The sequence below is a fragment of the Myxocyprinus asiaticus genome, chromosome 20, assembly GCF_019703515.2.
Source record: "Myxocyprinus asiaticus isolate MX2 ecotype Aquarium Trade chromosome 20, UBuf_Myxa_2, whole genome shotgun sequence".
In the NCBI taxonomy this organism is placed as follows: Eukaryota; Metazoa; Chordata; class Actinopteri; order Cypriniformes; family Catostomidae; genus Myxocyprinus; species Myxocyprinus asiaticus.
The window spans coordinates 3743674-3749673 of record NC_059363.1 but is presented as its reverse complement, the minus strand read 5'-3'; positions in this window follow the sequence as shown (position 1 = coordinate 3749673).

The following is a 6000-nucleotide window of genomic DNA, read 5'->3' as shown; positions in this document are numbered from 1 at the left end:
TTGATTTTAATAATTAATAATTATCTTTGATAATTATTGCTAATAACCAAACTTGCTCCTAAACTTGGCACACTACATTTACTGGAGTCCCATATGAGGTTTTGAGTTAGATCCAATTAATTAATTTAAATATTGATTAATAACTACAGAAATAATTATTAATTACAGTAACACTGATCTAAACAACCAGTAAAGCCCTACATTAATTTTCTGATTCTTTTTTTACTGTGACTTTCCCAATGGAAATCTAAATGTAGTAAGTTATCAAATTTTGACAGAGAAAACCCTTAAGACCAGTAGCCTTTCATGTCAATATTCTCTGTTTGTTGTCTATAGGTGTAATGTGTAATCGTGTGAATTCAGCACAAAGGGCAAACAGCAGGAGTGAAATGCAATCAGCTTCATTGACCGACTCATTCGTCTGCAGCCAGACAGGACAGGTACCACACGCAAGTGAGGCGGACCCCCACTGCACACCGACACCATAATGGATTTTCTAAATCACTTCCTTGAGTCTCTCCTTCCAATTGAGTTTCCAAGAAAAAAGGGGAGAAAACGAGGATTTAAGGTCAGTCCATGTGAAGTATGACCAGGTATGTTATTATAATCTAATCATGATTAGTTGTGTTTACAAAGGCCACATCCACACTAATAAGTTTTTGTTTGAAAACGCATTGATTTAGCTACATTTACGACTCTCTTTGACACTGGAATTGCATCTTCCTCCACCGAAAACGGAGCGCTTCGACAATGCTCTACATAACTACAACTTGTGTAACTAACAATGATGTTAGTAAACTTAAACTGGAGTTTTCAAATGAAAATGGATTAGTGTGGATGTGCCCAAAGTCTAGTGTGACTACTCCTTAATCCGTTTTAGTTCAAAAACGCATTGATTGTGTTACATTTACACCTCTCATCCACACTGGAATGGTGTTTTCGTCCACCGAAAACGGCGTCTTTCGAAAACTGTGACTTAATAACCGCATATTTTAGAACATGAGAATGTTAGAAAACTGAAAATTGAATTTTCAAACTTAAACGTATTAGCCTCGTTTAATGTCATCGTTTTCCAAAGTATGGGGTAATGAAGAGCGTTTGCAAAACGCACTGTTTACAGTGGATAAAAATGCCGTTACGAAATCAATGCGTTATCAAAAGAAAGCGGATTAAGGGGTGGTCACGCAAGACTTTGAGCATGCAAAATTATTTCGAGTTTATGGTTTTAATAAATCATAAATAACCATTAATAATATTTTCAAAATGTGGAAATATAACATCTACTCAATTTCGTGCAGCAATTAAAACACTTTGCTTTGAAATATGCATTCTTTGTATTGAGCCAAGAGGTCAGCGAGTGATGTTTCGATCTTCTATTGGTCACACATCTTCTCGTCATCTGAATTCGCAGGTCATCAGACTTGATCTAATGCAAATTTTATTCACATGAGCGTTGGCTCAAAACCGATTCTAATCTGGCTATTCAGTGAATTTCATGTATCGACCGTTCTGCAGTAAAAATGTTTTATTATCATCTAGTTTTATACACTGTTACTGTGTTATTTCTTTGTGTCTGTTATTGATTAGTCAGTCAGCCAAAGTGAGTAGGCCCATGTTCTTATATTAAAATTACACATTAAAGTTGTACACTAAAATGCTTGTTGGTTCTCCTGCTCCCTGCTGAAGCCAAGAATGGTGATGCATTACTCTTTGTTGTGATGTCAGCTCATTATATTTCCCAGGATGCTTCCAGGTGGTTACAGGTACAGTTGTGCTCAAAAGTTTGCACACCCTGGCAGAAATTGTGAAATTTTGGCATTGATTTTGAAAATATGACTGATCATGCAAAAAAACTGTCTTTTATTTAAGGATAGTGATCATATGAAGCCATTTATTATCACATAGTTATTTGGCTCCTTTTTAAATCATAATGGTAACAGAAATCACCCAAATGGCCCTGATCAAAAGTTTACACACCCTTGAATGTTTGGCCTTGTTACAGACACACAAGGTGACACACACAGGTTTAAATGGCAATTAAAGGTTAATTTCCCACACCTGTGGCTTTTTAAATTGCAATTAGCACAATATAACGATACTTGAACAAAAATGAGCTGCATGGTCGAGTTGCCAGAAAGAAGTCTTTACTGCGCCAATCCCACAAAAAAGCCCGGTTACAATATGCCCGACAACACCTTGACATGCCTCACAGCTTCTGGCACACTGTAATTTGGAGTGACGAGACCAAAATAGAGCTTTATGGTCACAACCATAAGCGCTATGTTTGGAGAGGGGTCAACAAGTATTGTGCTCCTTGAAACAACCACACCATCTTTTTCCAGAGCAGCCTGTATTTCTCCTGAGGTTACCTGTGGGTTTTTCTTTGTATCATGAACAATTCTTCTGGCAGTTGTGGCTGAAATCTTTCTTGGTCTACCTGACCTTGGCTTGGTATCAAGAGATCCCCGAATTTTCCACTTCTTAATAAGTGATTGAACAGTACTGACTGGCATTTTCAAGGCTTTGGATATCTTTTTATATCCTTTTCCATCTTTATAAAGTTCCATTACCTTGTTACGCAGGTCTTTTGACAGTTCTTTTCTGCTCCCCATGGCTCAGTATCTAGCCTGCTCAGTGCATCCACGTGAGAGCTAACAAACTCATTGACTATTTATACACAGACACTAATTGCAATTTAAAAAGCCACAGGTGTGGGAAATTAACCTTTAATTGCCATTTAAACCTGTGTGTGTCACCTTGTGTGTCTGTAACAAGGCCAAACATTCAAGGGTATGTAAACTTTTGATCAGGGCCATTTGGGTGATTTCTGTTATCATTATGATTTAAAAAGGAGCCAAACAACTATGTGATAATAAATGGCTTCATATGATCACTATCCTTAAATAAAAGACAGTTTTTTTTTGCATGATCAGTCATATTTTCAAAATCAATGGCAAAATTTCACAATTTCTGCCAGGGTATGCAAACTTTTGAGCACAACTGTACCATAATATTAATATTATAAGATTATAAATAATATTACAGTATATTCATATAATACATTGTGGTAGTTACCAAATATGCCTGCCATTGTTCATTATCTTAAAGACAAGAGGATAAAGGATTACAGAGTAATTTAATTCAAGAAGTACCATTTGGGGAAATTATATGACTGTGGTGACATTTTTCCAAAAGAACAAGGAACGTGGTTCCTTGCATGTATCACAGAAGTTCAAAGGTGAAATTTCTACTGTGTGTTGCTAAAAGCATGTTACATTTTCTCCCAAACAGATGAAGTTTTTACAGTTAATGCTCTATCGAGTTTTAAATAAACAAACCGACCTCCCTACCCTAAACCTTAAACCTAACCGATAGTGTCATAAAAGAAAATGTGAGATGAAAAACACGATTGCACCATGTGTTGACGTGTGTGCTCTGCAGGACTCGCAAGTGCAATGCTCCATCACGCAATTTGATCACATTCAAACTAGCTTGTAAATGTAGTTGTTTATGTAATGCAAACGTTCAAATGTATGGCCTTACAAGTCATGCACTACAGTAAATGTGTTTTGATGTCATAAGATAGCATTGTGTGAGGAACAGGGCGAAAAGCAAGTGTTTATGAACTGACAGTCTACCGTTTTTCTCGTGATTTGTGTGAAAGTGAATAAAAGTCATTGTTGTTGTAGCATTTCTAGTGTTAATTTCATGAGTCACTTAAAATCATTTTGTATAATGATAATAATGTGATTATGAGACCAGGTTTTCAATATTCAGTGAGGTGCACAAAACATAAAAAATCTGCTATAAAGTGTTTATATTATATTAAATATATCAATTCAACATTAAAACTTATTCAATGTCTCCTTTTGTGTTCCACAGAGAAAATGACAGCATACGGTTTTGAAACGGCATGGGAGTAATGACAAAATGTATATTTTTTGTGTGAAGTATTCATTTAAAAAGTGTTGGCTTACATAGTCTCTCCCATGTAAACAACCTTCTGTTAATCTAAAAACACTGTTATTTCTCTTGACTTCACTGAACCGACCTGACTCACCAGAGCCTGTGGTTGAAAGTGCTTTTCTGTGAACCCCAGTGATGCAACGTACAGCACTTCAACCTAGTCCCATCATCACAAAACTTTCTTTTGGGTTTCACTTAAGCAGACAGCCCTCAAGCAACGGTGTTACCCGTCCTTCATGCGGGCAGCCCTTCAACTCTAATCATTTCTCAGGAGACATCATAGCAGGCAAGAAGGAAATCCCTGCTAGCAAGAAATTCAGAATAGAACCATAAAATGAAAGAAAAACATGTCATTTATTAACAAAACCTTGGGAAACAGGTCTTTTCACATTCTCTAAATGATATTGTGCTTACAAGACCCCATGAAATGGGTTAAAGAGCACAGTTTTCTTTCTTATGTTGACACATTTCCTGTTGAAACAGGAAGTTGGGGTTGGAAATGTGTTTTAAAAAGCCAGTAGTCTTTACTTTAAGTAACATCCACGAACCACGGTTTGCAATGTGCTATTGACACTCAGATGAAGGTGGTATCGGGGGGAGGCACATTCTCTTTCTAGAGGGAATTTGATTGGACAAAAATGGGATACACCCATTAAAGCAAGATCAGTATTTTTCACCTCTTTTCCAGGAAGAGAAAGACGGTAGATTTGAAGTGTGTATAGATGCTAAAATATACTTTTGTCAACTTTTAGGGGAACACTATCATATAGATGACCTCAAAGTTAATAGACATGGACTGAAAGCCTCAAAACTCCAATTTTGATTTCACTTGATTTCATCTTTAAACACTGACAAAGAGTTTTTCATTATGTGTTTCAAAGAAATCTCCAGATTCCAAGGGCTTCCCTCCACTTGGTCATCTGGTTCATGAAGGATGCTGATATCAACACATTGGGTCCACATGCAAATGTGTTTAGGAAACATGTAAGCAGATCATGTATTTGATATTTGATCATCTAAATAGTCCATGTCATTTTTAACTTTATTGAAACAATTCAATCTGCAACCTTGCATTGCTGGAATGAATCTGGTCCTTATTCCAAACAGAAACAATACAGTATGCCATGTCTACCACTTAAGGCTAAAATATTTTGCTTGAAGTATTTCTCATATTTAACTGTTATGGAAAGAGAATGGGAAAACTGATTTTCAGTGAGGAAGTATTTATGAGTTCAGAGCTTATGACCTTTGTATACTGTATATTTAATTGTCATATCATGTGATTTATGAAGTTGTGGTGCACTCAAATGGTGTTTAAACTGACTTTTTAAGAATTTAACATGGTCCATTCAAGTTTGCATATTAGTGTTCAATACAGTATTTTTTTATTTCATTTGAAGTTTTTCTCTGCAAATCAGTCTTTTTTTTCTCACATGAGATTGATGGCAATGCATTGCTCCTTTTAAGGAGCAATGCATGGGACAGAAACTAGGACCTGCCCTGCTGCTCTGATAGTGCACCAAAAGATTAAAACAAATAGACATTTAATGCTTCTCTATTGTCTTGCACTTTCCTTTCAATACAAGTTAAGCTCAATCGATAACATCTGTGGGATAGTGCTGATTACCACAAAAATTTATTTTGACTTGGGTTACAGTGAGGCCCTTAAAATGGAAGTGAATGGGGCCAATCCGTAAATGTTAAAATACTCACTGTTTCAAAAGTATAGCTACAGCATGTAAACAATATGCATGTTAACATGATTTTAGTGTGAGAAAATTGCTTACTAACCGCATCTGTGTAAAGCTGTATCCAATTATACAACTTCGTTGCCATTACGGCGTAATGGCGTAGACCCTAAAACAACCATAACAAATTACTATTTTCTCACCCTCATGATATCCCAGGTATTTTTGACTTTCTTTCTTCACCAGGACACATTTGAAGAAAAATTGAAAAATATCTCAGCTCAGTAGGTCCTTAAAACACAAGTGAATGGCGATTTCTTTTTTGAAGCTCCAAAAATCACAGACA